Raw genomic sequence first — 22,446 nt, 5'->3', positions numbered from 1 at the left:
GTGGAACTGAGAACGTGGAACAGAGAAAGTAGAATATAGAACGTAGAAATGAGAATGTGGAACATAGAAAGTAGAACAGAGAATGTCGAACAGAGAATGTCGAACAGAAAAAGTAGAATATACAACGTGGAACTGTGAACGTGGAATATAGAACGCGGAACATAGAATTTGAAAATAGAACGTGGAACAGAGAACATGGAACAAAAAACATGGAACAGAGAACGTGGAATATAGAACGTGGAACAGAGAATGTGGAACAGAGATCGTGGAATACAGAATTTGGAATATAGAACGTGGAATATAGAACGTGTAACAAAGAATTTGGACAGAGAACAAGGAATATAGAACATGGAACAGATAACGTAGTACAGAGAGCGTGGAATTTAGAATATGGAACAGAGAACGTGGAACAGAGAAAGTGGAAAATAGAACGTGGAACAGAGAACCTGGTGCAGAGAACGTGGAATATAGAACGTGGAACAGAGAACGTGGAATAAAAAACATGGAACAGAGAACGTGGAATATAGAACATGGAACAGAGAACATGGAACAAAAAACATGGAACTGAGAAAGTGGAACAGAGAACGTGGAATATAGAAAGTGGAACGGAGAACGTGGAATAAAAAAAATGGAACAGAGAACGTGGAATATAGAACGTGGAACAAAGAATGTGGAACAGAGAACAAGGAATATAGAACATGGAACAGAGAACGTAGTACAGATAGCATGGAATATAGAATATGGAACAGAGAACGTGGAATAAAGAACATGGAACAGAGAACGTGGAACAGAGAACGTGGAATATAGAACGTGGAATATAGAACGTGGAATGTAGAACGTGGAACAGAGAAAGTGGAACAGAGAACGTGGAATATAAAACGTGGAACAGAGAACGTGCAAAATAGAACGTGGAACAGAGAACAAGGAATATAGAACATGGAACAGATAACGTAGTACAGAGAGCGTGGAATATAGAATATGGAACAGAGAACGTGGAACAGAGAAAGTGGAAAATAGAACGTGGAACAGAGAACCTGGTGCAGAGAACGTGGAATATAGAACGTGGAACAGAGAACGTGGAATAAAAAACATGGAACAGAGAACGTGGAATATAGAACATGGAACAGAGAACATGGAACAAAAAACATGGAACTTATACAGTGGAACAGAGAACGTGGAATATAGAAAGTGGAACAGAGAACGTGGAATAAAAAAAATGGAACAGAGAACTTGGAATATAGAACGTGGAACAAAGAATGTGGAACAGAGAACAAGGAATATAGAACCTGGAACAGAGAACGTAGTACAGATAGCGTGGAATATAGAATATGGAACAGAGAACGTGGAATAAAGAGCATGGAACAGAGAACGTGGAACAGAGAACGTGGAATATAGAACGTGGAATATAGAACGTGGAATGTAGATCGTGGAACAGAGAAAGTGGAACAGAGAACGTGGAATATAAAACGTGGAACAGAGAACGTGCAAAATAGAACGTGGAACAGAGAATGTAGAATATAGAACGTGGAATAGAGAACGTGGAACAGAGAATGTGGAACATAGTACGTGGAACAGAGAATGTGCAATATAGAATGTGGAACAGTTTACGTGGAACAGAGAACGTGGAATATAGAACGTGGAACAGAGAACGTGGAATATAGAAAGAGGAACAGAGAACATGGAAGAGAGAACGTGGAATATAGATCATGGAACAGAGAATGTGGAACAGAGAACGTGGAACAGAGACGGGGGAATATAGAATGTGGAATAGAGAATGTGGAAAATAGAACGAGGAACAGAGAATGTGGAACACAGAACGTGGAATACAGAACGTGGAAAATTGAACGTGGAATATAGAACGTGCAACAGAGAACATGGAATATAGAACATGGGACAAAGAAGGTGGAACCGAGAACGTGGAAGATAGAACGAGGAACAGAGAACGTGGAATGTAGAACGAGGAATATAGAAGGTGGAACAGAGAACTTGGAATATAGAACGTGGGACAGAGAACGTGGAATATAGAACGTGGAATATAGAATGTGGAACAAATAACATGGAACAGAGTACATGGAATATAGAACATGGAACAGAGAACGTGGAACAGAGGACGTGGAATACAGAACGTGGAACAGAGAACGTGGAACAAATAACATGGAACAGAGTACATGGAATATAGAACATGGAACAGAGAACGTGGAACAGAGGACGTGGAATACAGAACGTGGAACAGAGAACGTGGAATATAGAATGTGGAATGTAGAACGTGGAACAGAGAACGTAGAATCTAGAACGTGGAACAAAGAAGGTGGAACCGAAAACGTGGAATGTAGAACATGGAACAGAGAATGTCGTACACAGATCGTGGAATATAGAATGTGTAATAGGGAACGTGGAACAGAGAACTTGGAATATAGAACCTGGAGCAGAGAACGTGGAACAGAGAACAAGGAATATAGAACATAGACCACAGAACGTGGAATATAGAATGTGGAACAGAGAACATGTAATATATAAAGTGGAACAGAGAACGTTGAACAAAGAACGTGGAACAGAGGAAGTGGAAAATAAAACGTTCAACAGAGAACGTGGAATATAGAACATGAAACAGAGAACGTGGAATATAGAACATGGAGCATAGAATGCAGAACAGACAATGTGGAATATAGAACGTGGAACAAAGAATGTGGAACAGAGAACAAGGAATATAGAACATGGAACAGAGAACGTAGTACAGATAGCATGGAATATAGAATATGGAACAGAGAACGTGGAACAGAGAATGTGGAATATAGAACGTGGAATATAGAACGTGGAATGTAGAACGTGGAACAGAGAAAGTGGAACAGAGAACGTGGAATATAAAACGTGGAACAGAGAACGTGCAAAATAGAACGTGGAACAGAGAACAAGGAATATAGAACATGGAACAGATAACGTAGTACAGAGAGCGTGGAATATAGAATATGGAACAGAGAACGTGGAACAGAGAAAGTGGAAAATAGAACGTGGAACAGAGAATCTGGTGCAGAGAATGTGGAATATAGAACGTGGAACAGAGAACGTGGAATAAAAAACATGGAACAGAGAACGTGGAATATAGAACATGGAACAGAGAACATGGAACAAAAAACATGGAACTGATAAAGTGGAACAGAGAACGTGGAATATAGAAAGTGGAACAGAGAACGTGGAATAAAAAAAATGGAACAGAGAACTTGGAATATAGAACGTGGAACAAAGAATGTGGAACAGAGAACAAGGAATATAGAACCTGGAACAGAGAACGTAGTACAGATAGCGTGGAATATAGAATATGGAACAGAGAACGTGGAATAAAGAGCATGGAACAGAGAACGTGGAACAGAGAACGTGGAATATAGAACGTGGAATATAGAACGTGGAATGTAGATCGTGGAACAGAGAATGTGGAATGTAGAACGTGGAACAGAGAACGTAGAATCTAGAACGTGGAACAAAGAATGTGGAACAGAGAACTTGGAATATAGAACCTGGAGCAGAGAACGTGGAACAGAGAACGTGGAACAGAGAACAAGGAATATAGAACATAGACCACAGAACGTGGAATATAGAATGTGGAACAGAGAACATGTAATATATAAAGTGGAACAGAGAACGTTGAACAAAGAACGTGGAACAGAGGAAGTGGAAAATAAAACGTTCAACAGAGAACGTGGAATATAGAACATGAAACAGAGAACGTGGAATATAGAACATGGAGCATAGAATGCAGAACAGACAATGTGGAATATAGAACGTGGAACAAAGAATGTGGAACAGAGAACAAGGAATATAGAACCTGGAACAGAGAACGTAGTAAAGATAGTGTGGAATATAGAATATGGAACAGAGAACGTGGAATAAAGAACATGGAACAGAGAACGTGGAACAGAGAACGTGGAATATAGAACGTGGAATGTAGATCGTGGAACAGAGAAAGTGGAACTGAGAACGTGGAATATAAAACGTGGAACAGAGAACGTGCAAAATAGAACGTGGAACAGAGAATGTAGAATATAGAACGTGGAATAGAGAACGTGGAACAGAGAATGTGGAACATAGTACGTGGAACAGAGAATGTGCAATATAGAATGTGGAACAGTTTACGTGGAACAGAGAACATGGAATATAGAACGTGGAACAGAGAACGTGGAATATAGAAAGAGGAACAGAGAACATGGAAGAGCGAACGTGGAATATAGATCATGGAACAGAGAATGTGGAACAGAGAACGTGGAACAGAGACTGGGGAATATAGAATGTGGAATAGAGAATGTGGAAAATAGAACGAGGAACAGAGAATGTGGAACACAGAACGTGGAATACAGAACGTGGAAAATTGAATGTGGAATATAGAACGTGGAACAGAGAACATGGAATATAGAACATGGAACAAAGAAGGTGGAACCGAGAACGTGGAAGATAGAACGAGGAACAGAGAACGTGGAATGTAGAACGAGGAATATAGAAGGTGGAACAGAGAACTTGGAATATAGAACGTGGGACAGAGAACGTGCAAAATAGAACGTGGAACAGAGAATGTAGAATATAGAACGTGGAATAGAGAACGTGGAACAGAGAATGTGGAACATAGTACGTGGAACAGAGAATGTGCAATATAGAATGTGGAACAGTTTACGTGGAACAGAGAACGTGGAATATAGAACGTGGAACAGAGAACGTGGAATATAGAAAGAGGAACAGAGAACATGGAAGAGCGAACGTGGAATATAGATCATGGAACAGAGAATGTGGAACAGAGAACGTGGAACAGAGACTGGGGAATATAGAATGTGGAATAGAGAATGTGGAAAATAGAACGAGGAACAGAGAATGTGGAACACAGAACGTGGAATACAGAACGTGGAAAATTGAATGTGGAATATAGAACGTGGAACAGAGAACATGGAATATAGAACATGGAACAAAGAAGGTGGAACCGAGAACGTGGAAGATAGAACGAGGAACAGAGAACGTGGAATGTAGAACGAGGAATATAGAAGGTGGAACAGAGAACTTGGAATATAGAACGTGGGACAGAGAACGTGGTATATAGAACGTTGAACAGAGAATGAGGAACAGAGAACGTGGAATACAGAACGTGGAATATAGAACGTGGAACAAATAACATGGAACAGAGTACATGGAATATAGAACATGGAACAGAGAACGTGGAACAGAGGACGTGGAATACAGAACGTGGAACAGAGAACGTAGAATCTAGAACGTGGAACAAAGAAGGTGGAACCGAAAACGTGGAATGTAGAACATGGAACAGAGAATGTCGTACACAGATCGTGGAATATAGAATGTGGAATAGGGAACGTGGAACAGAGAACTTGGAATATAGAACCTGGAGCAGAGAACGTGGAACAGAGAACGTGGAACAGAGAACAAGGAATATAGAACATAGACCACAGAACGTGGAATATAGAATGTGGAACAGAGAACGTGTAATATATAACGTGGAACAGAGAACGTTGAACAAAGAACGTGGAACAGAGGAAGTGGAAAATAAAACGTTCAACAGAGAACGTGGAATATAGAACATGAAACAGAGAACGTGGAATATAGAACATGGAGCATAGAATGCAGAACAGACAATGTGGAATATAGAACGTGGAACAGAGAACGTGGAATATAGAACGCGGAACAGAGAATTTAAAAATAGAACGTGGAACAGAGAACATGGAACAAAAAACATGGAACTGAGAAAGTGGAACAGAGAACGTGGAATATAGAACGTGGAACAGAGAACGTGGAATATAGAACATGGAACAGAGAATGTGGAACTGAGATCGTGGAATACAGAATGTGGAATATAGAATGTGGAATATAGAACGTGGAACAAAGAATGTGGAACAGAGAACAAGGAATATAGAACATGGAACAGAGAATCTAGTACAGAGAGCGTGGAATATAGAATATGGAACAGAGAACGTGGAAAAAAGAGAGTGGAAAATAGAACGTGGAACAGAGAACCTGGTACAGAGAATGTGGAATATAGAACGTGGAACAGAGAACGTGGAATAAAAAACATGGAACAGAGAACGTGGAATAAAAAACATGGAACAGAGAAAGTGGAACAGAGAACGTGGAATATAGAACATAGACCACAGAACGTGGAATATAGAACGTTGAACAGAGAATGTGGAACTGAGAACGTGGAATACAGAACGTGGAATATAGAACGTGGAACAAATAACGTGGAACAGAGAACATGGAATATAGAACATGGATCAGTGAACGTGTTACAGAGAACGTGGAATATAGAATGTGGAGTATAGATTGTGGAACAGAGAACGTGGAACAGAGAACGTGGAACATAGAACATGGAATATAGAGTGTGGAACAGAGAATGTGGAACATAGAACGTGGAACAGAGAATGTGGAAAATAGAATGTGGAATATAGAATGTGAAACAGAGAACGTCGAATATAGAACGTGGAACTGAGAATGTGGAACAGAGAACGTGGAATACAGAACTTGGAATATAGAACGTGGAATAAAGAACGTGAAACCAAGAACGTGGAACAGAGAAAATGGAATATAGAACATGGAACTGAGAACGTAGTACAGAGAACGTGGAATATAGAACGTGGAACTGAGAACGTGGAACAGAGAAAGTAGAATATAGAACGTAGAAATGAGAATGTGGAACATAGAATGTAGAACAGAGAACGTCGAACAGAGAACGTCGAACAGAAAAAGTAGAATATAGAACGTGGAACAGAGAACGTGGAACAGAGAATGTGGAATATAGAACGTGGAACAGAAAAAGTGGAATATAGAATATGGAACAGAGAACGTGGAATGTAGAACGTGGACAGAAAACGTGGAATATAGAACTTGGAATATAGAACGTGGAACAGAGAACGTGGAACGGAGAACGTGGAATATAGAACATGGAACAGAGAACGTGGTACAGAGAACGTCGGACATTGAACGTGGAACAGAGAACGTTGAATAATGAACTTGGAACAGAGAACGTGGAACAGAGAACGTGGAATATAGAACATGGAATATAGAAGGTGGAACAGAGAACGTGGAACAGAGAAAGTGGAATATTGAAAGTGGAACAGAGAACGTGGAATATAGAACGGGGGACAGAGAACGTGGAGCAGAGAACGTGTAACAGAGAATATGGAATATAGAATGTGGAACAGAGAACGTGGAACAGAGAACTTGGAACCGAGAACGTCTAATATAGAACGTTGAATATAGAACGAGGAACAGAGAATGTGGAACATAGAACGTGGAACAGAGAAAGTGGAAAATAGAATGTGGAATATAGAACATGGAACAGAGATCGTGGAATAAAAAAAATGGAACAGAGAACGTGGAATATAGAACGTGGAACAGAGAATGTGGATTATAGAACGTGGAATATAGGTCGTGGAACAGAGAACGTGGAACAGAGAACGTGGAATATAGAACATGGAACAGAGAGCAGGGAACAGAGTACGTGGAATATAGAACGTGGAACAGAGAAAGTGGAAAATAGAATGTGGAATATAGAATGTGAAACAGAGAACGTCGAATATAGAACGTGGAAATGAGAATGTGGAACAGAGAACGTGGAATACAGAACTTGGAATATAGAACGTGGAATAAAGAACGTGGAACCAAGAACGTGGAACAGAGAAAATGGAATATAGAACATGGAACTGAGAACGTAGTACAGAGAACGTGGAATATAGAACGTGGAACTGAGAACGTGGAACAGAGAAAGTAGAATATAGAACGTAGAAATGAGAATGTGGAACATAGAATGTAGAACAGAGAACGTGGAACAGAGAACGTCGAACAGAAAAAGTAGAATATAGAACGTGGAACAGAGAACGTGGAACAGAGAATGTGGAATATAGAACGTGGAACAGAAAAAGTGGAATATAGAATATGGAACAGAGAACGTGGAATGTAGAACGTGGACAGAAAACGTGGAATATAGAACTTGGAATATAGAACGTGGAACAGAGAACGTGGAACGGAGAACGTGGAATATAGAACATGGAACAGAGAACGTGGTACAGAGAACGTCGGACATTGAACGTGGAACAGAGAACGTTGAATAATGAACTTGGAACAGAGAACGTGGAACAGAGAACGTGGAATATAGAACATGGAATATAGAAGGTGGAACAGAGAACGTGGAACAGAGAACGTTGAATAATGAACTTGGAACAGAGAACGTGGAACAGAGAACGTGGAATATAGAACATGGAATATAGAAGGTGGAACAGAGAACGTGGAACAGAGAAAGTGGAATATTGAAAGTGGAACAGAGAACGTGGAATATAGAACGGGGGACAGAGAACGTGGAGCAGAGAACGTGTAACAGAGAATATGGAATATAGAATGTGGAACAGAGAACGTGGAACAGAGAACTTGGAACCGAGAACGTCTAATATAGAACGTTGAATATAGAACGAGGAACAGAGAATGTGGAACGGAGAACGTGGAATATAGAACATTGAACAGAGAACGTGGTACAGAGAACGTCGGACATTGATCGTGGAACAGAGAACGTTGAATAATGAACTTGGAACAGAGAACGTGGAACAGAGAACGTGGAATATAGAACGTGGAATATAGAAGGTGGAACAGAGAACGTGGAACAGAGAAAGTGGAATATTGAAAGTGGAACAGAGAACGTGGAATATAGAACGTGGGACAGAGAACGTGGAATATAGAACGTTGAACAGAGAATGTGGAACAGAGAACGTGGAATACAGAATGTGGAATATAGAACGTGGAACAAATAACATGGAAGAGAGTACATGGAATATAGAACATGGAACAGAGAACGTGGAACAGAGGACGTGGAATACAGAACGTGGAACATAGAACGTGGAATAAAGAGCGTGGAACAGAGAACATGGAATATAGAACATGGAACCGAGAATGTCGTACAGAGATCGAGGAATATAGAATATGGAATAGGGAACGTGGAACAGAGAACGTGGAATATAGAACGTTGAGCAGAGAACGTGGAACAGAGAACGTGGAATATAGAATGTGGAATGTAGAACGTGGAACAGAGAATGTAGAATGTAGAACTTGGAACAAAGAAGGTGGAACCGAGAACGTGGAATATAGAACTTGGAACAGAGAATGTCGTACAGAGATCGTGGAATATAGAATGTGGAATAGGGAACATGGAACAGAGAACTTGGAATATAGAACCTGGAGCGGAGAACGTGGAACAGAGAACGTGGAATATAGAATGTGGAATGTAGAACGTGGAACAGAGAACGTAGAATATAGAACGTGGAACAAAGAACATGGAAAAGAGAACATGGAATACAGAACATGGAACAGAGAATGTCATACAGAGATTGTGGAATATAGAATATGGAACACAGAACTTGGAATAAAGAACATGGAACAGAGAATGTCGTACAGAGAACGTGGGATATAGAATGTGGAATACGGAACGTGGAACAGAGAAGGTGGAACCAAGAACGTGGAATATAGAACATGGAACCCAGAATGTGGAAGATGGAACGTGGAACAGAGAATGTGGAACAGAGAAAGTGGAATATTGAAAGTGGAACAGAGAACGTGGAATATAGAACGTGGGACAGAGAACGTGGAATGTAGAACGTAGCACAGAGAACGAGGAACAGAGAACGTGGAACAGAGAACGTGGAATATAGAACGTGGAATGTAGAACGTGGAACAGAGAACATAGAATATATAAAGTGGAACAGAGAACGTGGAACAGAGAACGTGAAATATTGAAAGTGGAACAGAGAATGTGGAATATAGAACGTGGGACAGAGAACGTGGAATATAGAACGCGGAACAGAGAATTTAAAAATAGAACGTGGAACGGAGAATATGGAACAAAAAACATGGAACTGAGAAAGTGGAACAGAGAACGTGGAATATAGAACGTGGAACATAGAACGTGGAATATAGAACATGGAACAGAGAATGTGGAACAGAGATCGTGGAATACAGAATGTGGAATATAGAACGTGGAATATAGAACGTGGAACAAAGAATGTGGAACAGAGAACAAGGAATATAGAACATGGAACAGAGAATCTAGTACAGAGAGCGTGGAATATAGAATATGGAACAGAGAACGTGGAAAAGAGAGAGTGGAAAATAGAACGTGGAACAGAGAACCTGGTACAGAGAATGTGGAATATAGAACGTGGAACAGAGAACGTGGAATAAAAAACATGGAACAGAGAACATGGAACAAAAAACATGGAACTGAGAAAGTGGAACAGAGAACGTGGAATATAGAACGTGGAACAGAGAACGTGGAATAAAAAAAATGGAACAGAGAACGTGGAATAAAAACATGGAACAGAGAACATGGAACAAAAAACATGGAACTGAGAAAGTGGAACAGAAAACGTGGAATATAGAACGTGGAACAGAGAACGTGGAATAAAAAAAATGGAACAGAGAACGTGGAATAAAAAACATGGAACAGAGAAAGTGGAACAGAGAACGTGGAATATAGAACATAGACCACAGAACGTGGAATATAGAACGTTGAACAGAGAATGTGGAACTGAGAACGTGGAATACAGAACGTGGAATATAGAACGTGGAACAAATAACGTGGAACAGAGAACGTGGAATGTAGAACGTAGCACAGAGAACGAGGAACAGAGAACGTGGAACAGAGAACGTGGAATATAGAACGTGGAATGTAGAACGTGGAACATAGAACATAGAATATATAAAGTGGAACAGAGAACGTGGAACAGAGAACGTGAAATATTGAAAGTGGAACAGAGAATGTGGAATATAGAATGTGAAACAGAGAACGTCGAATATAGAACGTGGAACTGAGAATGTGGAACAGAGAACGTGGAATACAGAACTTGGAATATAGAACGTGGAATAAAGAACGTGGAACCAAGAACGTGGAACAGAGAAAATGGAATATAGAACGTGGAACAAATAACGTGGATCAGAGAACATGGAATATAGAACATGGATCAGTGAATGTGTTACAGAGAACGTGGAATATAGAATGTGGAGTATAGATTGTGGAACAGAGAACGTGGAACAGAGAACGTGGAACATAGAACGTGGAATATGGAGTGTGGAACAGAGAATGTGGAACATAGAACGTGGAACAGAGAAAGTGGAAAATAGAATGTGGAATATAGAATGTGAAACAGAGAACGTCGAATATAGAACGTGGAAATGAGAATGTGGAACAGAGAACGTGGAATACAGAACTTGGAATATAGAACGTGGAATAAAGAACGTGGAACCAAGAACGTGGAACAGAGAAAATGGAATATAGAACATGGAACTGAGAACGTAGTACAGAGAACGTGGAATATAGAACGTGGAACTGAGAACGTGGAACAGAGAAAGTAGAATATAGAACGTAGAAATGAGAATGTGGAACATAGAATGTAGAACAGAGAACGTGGAACAGAGAACGTCGAACAGAAAAAGTAGAATATAGAACGTGGAACAGAGAACGTGGAACAGAGAATGTGGAATATAGAACGTGGAACAGAAAAAGTGGAATATAGAATATGGAACAGAGAACGTGGAATGTAGAACGTGGACAGAAAACGTGGAATATAGAACTTGGAATATAGAACGTGGAACAGAGAACGTGGAACGGAGAACGTGGAATATAGAACATGGAACAGAGAACGTGGTACAGAGAACGTCGGACATTGAACGCGGAACAGAGAACGTTGAATAATGAACTTGGAACAGAGAACGTGGAACAGAGAACGTGGAATATAGAACATGGAATATAGAAGGTGGAACAGAGAACGTGGAACAGAGAAAGTGGAACAGAGAACTTGGAACCGAGAACGTCTAATATAGAACGTTGAATATAGAACGAGGAACAGAGAATGTGGAACGGAGAACGTGGAATATAGAACATTGAACAGAGAACGTGGTACAGAGAACGTCGGACATTGAACGTGGAACAGAGAACGTTGAATAATGAACTTGGAACAGAGAACGTGGAACAGAGAACGTGGAATATAGAACGTGGAATATAGAAGGTGGAACAGAGAACGTGGAACAGAGAAAGTGGAATATTGAAAGTGGAACAGAGAACGTGGAATATAGAACGTGGGACAGAGAACGTGGAATATAGAACGTTGAACAGAGAATGTGGAACAGAGAACGTGGAATACAGAATGTGGAATATAGAACGTGGAACAAATAACATGGAACAGAGTACATGGAATATAGAACATGGAACAGAGAACGTGGAACAGAGGACGTGGAATACAGAACGTGGAACATAGAACGTGGAATAAAGAGCGTGGAACAGAGAACATGGAATATAGAACATGGAACCGAGAATGTCGTACAGAGATCGAGGAATATAGAATATGGAATAGGGAACGTGGAACAGAGAACGTGGAATATAGAACGTTGAGCAGAGAACGTGGAACAGAGAACGTGGAATATAGAATGTGGAATGTAGAACGTGGAACAGAGAATGTAGAATGTAGAACTTGGAACAAAGAAGGTGGAACCGAGAACGTGGAATATAGAACTTGGAACAGAGAATGTCGTACAGAGATCATGGAATATAGAATGTGGAATAGGGAACATGGAACAGAGAACTTGGAATATAGAACCTGGAGCGGAGAACGTGGAACAGAGAACGTGGAATATAGAATGTGGAATGTAGAACATGGAACAGAGAACGTAGAATATAGAACGTGGAACAAAGAACATGGAAAAGAGAACATGGAATACAGAACATGGAACAGAGAATGTCATACAGAGATTGTGGAATATAGAATATGGAACACAGAACTTGGAATAAAGAACATGGAACAGAGAATGTCGTACAGAGAACGTGGGATATAGAATGTGGAATACGGAACGTGGAACAGAGAAGGTGGAACCAAGAACGTGGAATATAGAACATGGAACCCAGAATGTGGAAGATGGAACGTGGAACAGAGAATGTGGAACAGAGAAAGTGGAATATTGAAAGTGGAACAGAGAACGTGGAATATAGAACGTGGGACAGAGAACGTGGAATGTAGAACGTAGCACAGAGAACGAGGAACAGAGAACGTGGAACAGAGAACGTGGAATATAGAACGTGGAATGTAGAACGTGGAACAGAGAACATAGAATATATAAAGTGGAACAGAGAACGTGGAACAGAGAACGTGAAATATTGAAAGTGGAACAGAGAATGTGGAATATAGAACGTGGGACAGAGAACGTGGAATATAGAACGCGGAACAGAGAATTTAAAAATAGAACGTGGAACGGAGAATATGGAACAAAAAACATGGAACTGAGAAAGTGGAACAGAGAACGTGGAATATAGAACGTGGAACAGAGAACGTGGAATATAGAACATGGAACAGAGAATGTGGAACAGAGATCGTGGAATACAGAATGTGGAATATAGAACGTGGAATATAGAACGTGGAACAAAGAATGTGGAACAGAGAACAAGGAATATAGAACATGGAACAGAGAATATAGTACAGAGAGCGTGGAATATAGAATATGGAACAGAGAACGTGGAAAAGAGAGAGTGGAAAATAGAACGTGGAACAGAGAACCTGGTACAGAGAATGTGGAATATAGAACGTGGAAATGAGAATGTGGAACAGAGAACGTGGAATACAGAACTTGGAATATAGAACGTGGAATAAAGAACGTGGAACCAAGAACGTGGAACAGAGAAAATGGAATATAGAACATGGAACTGAGAACGTAGTACAGAGAACGTGGAATATAGAACGTGGAACTGAGAACGTGGAACAGAGAAAGTAGAATATAGAACGTAGAAATGAGAATGTGGAACATAGAATGTAGAACAGAGAACGTGGAACAGAGAACGTCGAACAGAAAAAGTAGAATATAGAACGTGGAACAGAGAACGTGGAACAGAGAATGTGGAATATAGAACGTGGAACAGAAAAAGTGGAATATAGAATATGGAACAGAGAACGTGGAATGTAGAACATGGACAGAAAACGTGGAATATAGAACTTGGAATATAGAACGTGGAACAGAGAACGTGGAATGGAGAACGTGGAATATAGAACATGGAACAGAGAACGTGGTACAGAGAACGTCGGACATTGAACGTGGAACAGAGAACGTTGAATAATGAACTTGGAACAGAGAACGTGGAACAGAGAACGTGGAATATAGAACATGGAATATAGAAGGTGGAACAGAGAACGTGGAACAGAGAAAGTGGAACAGAGAACTTGGAACCGAGAACGTCTAATATAGAACGTTGAATATAGAACGAGGAACAGAGAATGTGGAACGGAGAACGTGGAATATAGAACATTGAACAGAGAACGTGGTACAGAGAACGTCGGACATTGAACGTGGAACAGAGAACGTTGAATAATGAACTTGGAACAGAGAACGTGGAACAGAGAACGTGGAATATAGAACGTGGAATATAGAAGGTGGAACAGAGAACGTGGAACAGAGAAAGTGGAATATTGAAAGTGGAACAGAGAACGTGGAATATAGAACGTGGGACAGAGAACGTGGAATATAGAACGTTGAACAGAGAATGTGGAACAGAGAACGTGGAATACAGAATGTGGAATATAGAACGTGGAACAAATAACATGGAACAGAGTACATGGAATATAGAACATGGAACAGAGAACGTGGAACAGAGGACGTGGAATACAGAACGTGGAACATAGAACGTGGAATAAAGAGCGTGGAACAGAGAACATGGAATATAGAACATGGAACCGAGAATGTCGTACAGAGATCGAGGAATATAGAATATGGAATAGGGAACGTGGAACAGAGAACGTGGAATATAGAACGTTGAGCAGAGAACGTGGAACAGAGAACGTGGAATATAGAATGTGGAATGTAGAACGTGGAACAGAGAATGTAGAATGTAGAACTTGGAACAAAGAAGGTGGAACCGAGAACGTGGAATATAGAACTTGGAACAGAGAATGTCGTACAGAGATCGTGGAATATAGAATGTGGAATAGGGAACATGGAACAGAGAACTTGGAATATAGAACCTGGAGCGGAGAACGTGGAACAGAGAACGTGGAATATAGAATGTGGAATGTAGAACGTGGAACAGAGAACGTAGAATATAGAACGTGGAACAAAGAACATGGAAAAGAGAACATGGAATACAGAACATGGAACAGAGAATGTCATACAGAGATTGTGGAATATAGAATATGGAACACAGAACTTGGAATAAAGAACATGGAACAGAGAATGTCGTACAGAGAACGTGGGATATAGAATGTGGAATACGGAACGTGGAACAGAGAAGGTGGAACCAAGAACGTGGAATATAGAACATGGAACCCAGAATGTGGAAGATGGAACGTGGAACAGAGAATGTGGAACAGAGAAAGTGGAATATTGAAAGTGGAACAGAGAACGTGGAATATAGAACGTGGGACAGAGAACGTGGAATGTAGAACGTAGCACAGAGAACGAGGAACAGAGAACGTGGAACAGAGAACGTGGAATATAGAACGTGGAATGTAGAACGTGGAACAGAGAACATAGAATATATAAAGTGGAACAGAGAACGTGGAACAGAGAACGTGAAATATTGAAAGTGGAACAGAGAATGTGGAATATAGAACGTGGGACAGAGAACGTGGAATATAGAACGCGGAACAGAGAATTTAAAAATAGAACGTGGAACGGAGAATATGGAACAAAAAACATGGAACTGAGAAAGTGGAACAGAGAACGTGGAATATAGAACGTGGAACATAGAACGTGGAATATAGAACATGGAACAGAGAATGTGGAACAGAGATCGTGGAATACAGAATGTGGAATATAGAACGTGGAATATAGAACGTGGAACAAAGAATGTGGAACAGAGAACAAGGAATATAGAACATGGAACAGAGAATCTAGTACAGAGAGCGTGGAATATAGAATATGGAACAGAGAACGTGGAAAAGAGAGAGTGGAAAATAGAACGTGGAACAGAGAACCTGGTACAGAGAATGTGGAATATAGAACGTGGAACAGAGAACGTGGAATAAAAAACATGGAACAGAGAACATGGAACAAAAAACATGGAACTGAGAAAGTGGAACAGAGAACGTGGAATATAGAACGTGGAACAGAGAACGTGGAATAAAAAAAATGGAACAGAGAACGTGGAATAAAAACATGGAACAGAGAACATGGAACAAAAAACATGGAACTGAGAAAGTGGAACAGAAAACGTGGAATATAGAACGTGGAACAGAGAACGTGGAATAAAAAAAATGGAACAGAGAACGTGGAATAAAAAACATGGAACAGAGAAAGTGGAACAGAGAACGTGGAATATAGAACATAGACCACAGAACGTGGAATATAGAACGTTGAACAGAGAATGTGGAACTGAGAACGTGGAATACAGAACGTGGAATATAGAACGTGGAACAAATAACGTGGAACAGAGAACGTGGAATGTAGAACGTAGCACAGAGAACGAGGAACAGAGAACGTGGAACAGAGAACGTGGAATATAGAACGTGGAATGTAGAACGTGGAACATAGAACATAGAATATATAAAGTGGAACAGAGAACGTGGAACAGAGAACGTGAAATATTGAAAGTGGAACAGAGAATGTGGAATATAGAATGTGAAACAGAGAACGTCGAATATAGAACGTGGAACTGAGAATGTGGAACAGAGAACGTGGAATACAGAACTTGGAATATAGAACGTGGAATAAAGAACGTGGAACCAAGAACGTGGAACAGAGAAAATGGAATATAGAACGTGGAACAAATAACGTGGATCAGAGAACATGGAATATAGAACATGGATCAGTGAATGTGTTACAGAGAACGTGGAATATAGAATGTGGAGTATAGATTGTGGAACAGAGAACGTGGAACAGAGAACGTGGAACATAGAACGTGGAATATGGAGTGTGGAACAGAGAATGTGGAACATAGAACGTGGAACAGAGAAAGTGGAAAATAGAATGTGGAATATAGAATGTGAAACAGAGAACGTCGAATATAGAACGTGGAAATGAGAATGTGGAACAGAGAACGTGGAATACAGAACTTGGAATATAGAACGTGGAATAAAGAACGTGGAACCAAGAACGTGGAACAGAGAAAATGGAATATAGAACATGGAACTGAGAACGTAGTACAGAGAACGTGGAATATAGAACGTGGAACTGAGAACGTGGAACAGAGAAAGTAGAATATAGAACGTAGAAATGAGAATGTGGAACATAGAATGTAGAACAGAGAACGTGGAACAGAGAACGTCGAACAGAAAAAGTAGAATATAGAACGTGGAACAGAGAACGTGGAACAGAGAATGTGGAATATAGAACGTGGAACAGAAAAAGTGGAATATAGAATATGGAACAGAGAACGTGGAATGTAGAACGTGGACAGAAAACGTGGAATATAGAACTTGGAATATAGAACGTGGAACAGAGAACGTGGAACGGAGAACGTGGAATATAGAACATGGAACAGAGAACGTGGTACAGAGAACGTCGGACATTGAACGCGGAACAGAGAACGTTGAATAATGAACTTGGAACAGAGAACGTGGAACAGAGAACGTGGAATATAGAACATGGAATATAGAAGGTGGAACAGAGAACGTGGAACAGAGAAAGTGGAACAGAGAACTTGGAACCGAGAACGTCTAATATAGAACGTTGAATATAGAACGAGGAACAGAGAATGTGGAACGGAGAACGTGGAATATAGAACATTGAACAGAGAACGTGGTACAGAGAACGTCGGACATTGAACGTGGAACAGAGAACGTTGAATAATGAACTTGGAACAGAGAACGTGGAACAGAGAACGTGGAATATAGAACGTGGAATATAGAAGGTGGAACAGAGAACGTGGAACAGAGAAAGTGGAATATTGAAAGTGGAACAGAGAACGTGGAATATAGAACGTGGGACAGAGAACGTGGAATATAGAACGTTGAACAGAGAATGTGGAACAGAGAACGTGGAATACAGAATGTGGAATATAGAACGTGGAACAAATAACATGGAACAGAGTACATGGAATATAGAACATGGAACAGAGAACGTGGAACAGAGGACGTGGAATACAGAACGTGGAACATAGAACGTGGAATAAAGAGCGTGGAACAGAGAACATGGAATATAGAACATGGAACCGAGAATGTCGTACAGAGATCGAGGAATATAGAATATGGAATAGGGAACGTGGAACAGAGAACGTGGAATATAGAACGTTGAGCAGAGAACGTGGAACAGAGAACGTGGAATATAGAATGTGGAATGTAGAACGTGGAACAGAGAATGTAGAATGTAGAACTTGGAACAAAGAAGGTGGAACCGAGAACGTGGAATATAGAACTTGGAACAGAGAATGTCGTACAGAGATCATGGAATATAGAATGTGGAATAGGGAACATGGAACAGAGAACTTGGAATATAGAACCTGGAGCGGAGAACGTGGAACAGAGAACGTGGAATATAGAATGTGGAATGTAGAACATGGAACAGAGAACGTAGAATATAGAACGTGGAACAAAGAACATGGAAAAGAGAACATGGAATACAGAACATGGAACAGAGAATGTCATACAGAGATTGTGGAATATAGAATATGGAACACAGAACTTGGAATAAAGAACATGGAACAGAGAATGTCGTACAGAGAACGTGGGATATAGAATGTGGAATACGGAACGTGGAACAGAGAAGGTGGAACCAAGAACGTGGAATATAGAACATGGAACCCAGAATGTGGAAGATGGAACGTGGAACAGAGAATGTGGAACAGAGAAAGTGGAATATTGAAAGTGGAACAGAGAACGTGGAATATAGAACGTGGGACAGAGAACGTGGAATGTAGAACGTAGCACAGAGAACGAGGAACAGAGAACGTGGAACAGAGAACGTGGAATATAGAACGTGGAATGTAGAACGTGGAACAGAGAACATAGAATATATAAAGTGGAACAGAGAACGTGGAACAGAGAACGTGAAATATTGAAAGTGGAACAGAGAATGTGGAATATAGAACGTGGGACAGAGAACGTGGAATATAGAACGCGGAACAGAGAATTTAAAAATAGAACGTGGAACGGAGAATATGGAACAAAAAACATGGAACTGAGAAAGTGGAACAGAGAACGTGGAATATAGAACGTGGAACAGAGAACGTGGAATATAGAACATGGAACAGAGAATGTGGAACAGAGATCGTGGAATACAGAATGTGGAATATAGAACGTGGAATATAGAACGTGGAACAAAGAATGTGGAACAGAGAACAAGGAATATAGAACATGGAACAGAGAATATAGTACAGAGAGCGTGGAATATAGAATATGGAACAGAGAACGTGGAAAAGAGAGAGTGGAAAATAGAACGTGGAACAGAGAACCTGGTACAGAGAATGTGGAATATAGAACGTGGAAATGAGAATGTGGAACAGAGAACGTGGAATACAGAACTTGGAATATAGAACGTGGAATAAAGAACGTGGAACCAAGAACGTGGAACAGAGAAAATGGAATATAGAACATGGAACTGAGAACGTAGTACAGAGAACGTGGAATATAGAACGTGGAACTGAGAACGTGGAACAGAGAAAGTAGAATATAGAACGTAGAAATGAGAATGTGGAACATAGAATGTAGAACAGAGAACGTGGAACAGAGAACGTCGAACAGAAAAAGTAGAATATAGAACGTGGAACAGAGAACGTGGAACAGAGAATGTGGAATATAGAACGTGGAACAGAAAAAGTGGAATATAGAATATGGAACAGAGAACGTGGAATGTAGAACATGGACAGAAAACGTGGAATATAGAACTTGGAATATAGAACGTGGAACAGAGAACGTGGAATGGAGAACGTGGAATATAGAACATGGAACAGAGAACGTGGTACAGAGAACGTCGGACATTGAACGTGGAACAGAGAACGTTGAATAATGAACTTGGAACAGAGAACGTGGAACAGAGAACGTGGAATATAGAACATGGAATATAGAAGGTGGAACAGAGAACGTGGAACAGAGAAAGTGGAACAGAGAACTTGGAACCGAGAACGTCTAATATAGAACGTTGAATATAGAACGAGGAACAGAGAATGTGGAACGGAGAACGTGGAATATAGAACATTGAACAGAGAACGTGGTACAGAGAACGTCGGACATTGAACGTGGAACAGAGAACGTTGAATAATGAACTTGGAACAGAGAACGTGGAACAGAGAACGTGGAATATAGAACGTGGAATATAGAAGGTGGAACAGAGAACGTGGAACAGAGAAAGTGGAATATTGAAAGTGGAACAGAGAACGTGGAATATAGAACGTGGGACAGAGAACGTGGAATATAGAACGTTGAACAGAGAATGTGGAACAGAGAACGTGGAATACAGAATGTGGAATATAGAACGTGGAACAAATAACATGGAACAGAGTACATGGAATATAGAACATGGAACAGAGAACGTGGAACAGAGGACGTGGAATACAGAACGTGGAACATAGAACGTGGAATAAAGAGCGTGGAACAGAGAACATGGAATATAGAACATGGAACCGAGAATGTCGTACAGAGATCGAGGAATATAGAATATGGAATAGGGAACGTGGAACAGAGAACGTGGAATATAGAACGTTGAGCAGAGAACGTGGAACAGAGAACGTGGAATATAGAATGTGGAATGTAGAACGTGGAACAGAGAATGTAGAATGTAGAACTTGGAACAAAGAAGGTGGAACCGAGAACGTGGAATATAGAACTTGGAACAGAGAATGTCGTACAGAGATCGTGGAATATAGAATGTGGAATAGGGAACATGGAACAGAGAACTTGGAATATAGAACCTGGAGCGGAGAACGTGGAACAGAGAACGTGGAATATAGAATGTGGAATGTAGAACGTGGAACAGAGAACGTAGAATATAGAACGTGGAACAAAGAACATGGAAAAGAGAACATGGAATACAGAACATGGAACAGAGAATGTCATACAGAGATTGTGGAATATAGAATATGGAACACAGAACTTGGAATAAAGAACATGGAACAGAGAATGTCGTACAGAGAACGTGGGATATAGAATGTGGAATACGGAACGTGGAACAGAGAAGGTGGAACCAAGAACGTGGAATATAGAACATGGAACCCAGAATGTGGAAGATGGAACGTGGAACAGAGAATGTGGAACAGAGAAAGTGGAATATTGAAAGTGGAACAGAGAACGTGGAATATAGAACGTGGGACAGAGAACGTGGAATGTAGAACGTAGCACAGAGAACGAGGAACAGAGAACGTGGAACAGAGAACGTGGAATATAGAACGTGGAATGTAGAACGTGGAACAGAGAACATAGAATATATAAAGTGGAACAGAGAACGTGGAACAGAGAACGTGAAATATTGAAAGTGGAACAGAGAATGTGGAATATAGAACGTGGGACAGAGAACGTGGAATATAGAACGCGGAACAGAGAATTTAAAAATAGAACGTGGAACGGAGAATATGGAACAAAAAACATGGAACTGAGAAAGTGGAACAGAGAACGTGGAATATAGAACGTGGAACAGAGAACGTGGAATATAGAACATGGAACAGAGAATGTGGAACAGAGATCGTGGAATACAGAATGTGGAATATAGAACGTGGAATATAGAACGTGGAACAAAGAATGTGGAACAGAGAACAAGGAATATAGAACATGGAACAGAGAATCTAGTACAGAGAGCGTGGAATATAGAATATGGAACAGAGAACGTGGAAAAGAGAGAGTGGAAAATAGAACGTGGAACAGAGAACCTGGTACAGAGAATGTGGAATATAGAACGTGGAACAGAGAACGTGGAATAAAAAACATGGAACAGAGAACATGGAACAAAAAACATGGAACTGAGAAAGTGGAACAGAGAACGTGGAATATAGAACGTGGAACAGAGAACGTGGAATAAAAAAAATGGAACAGAGAACGTGGAATAAAAACATGGAACAGAGAACATGGAACAAAAAACATGGAACTGAGAAAGTGGAACAGAAAACGTGGAATATAGAACGTGGAACAGAGAACGTGGAATAAAAAAAATGGAACAGAGAACGTGGAATAAAAAACATGGAACAGAGAAAGTGGAACAGAGAACGTGGAATATAGAACATAGACCACAGAACGTGGAATATAGAACGTTGAACAGAGAATGTGGAACTGAGAACGTGGAATACAGAACGTGGAATATAGAACGTGGAACAAATAACGTGGAACAGAGAACGTGGAATGTAGAACGTAGCACAGAGAACGAGGAACAGAGAACGTGGAACAGAGAACGTGGAATATAGAACGTGGAATATAGAACGTGGAACAGAGAACATAGAATATATAAAGTGGAACAGAGAACGTGGAACAGAGAACGTGAAATATTGAAAGTGGAACAGAGAATGTGGAATATAGAATGTGAAAC

This window comes from Hemitrygon akajei, chromosome 11, assembly GCF_048418815.1.
Source record: "Hemitrygon akajei chromosome 11, sHemAka1.3, whole genome shotgun sequence".
NCBI lineage: Eukaryota > Metazoa > Chordata > Chondrichthyes > Myliobatiformes > Dasyatidae > Hemitrygon > Hemitrygon akajei.
The sequence above is the reverse complement of the archived record's forward strand: the minus strand, read 5'-3'. Positions refer to the sequence as shown.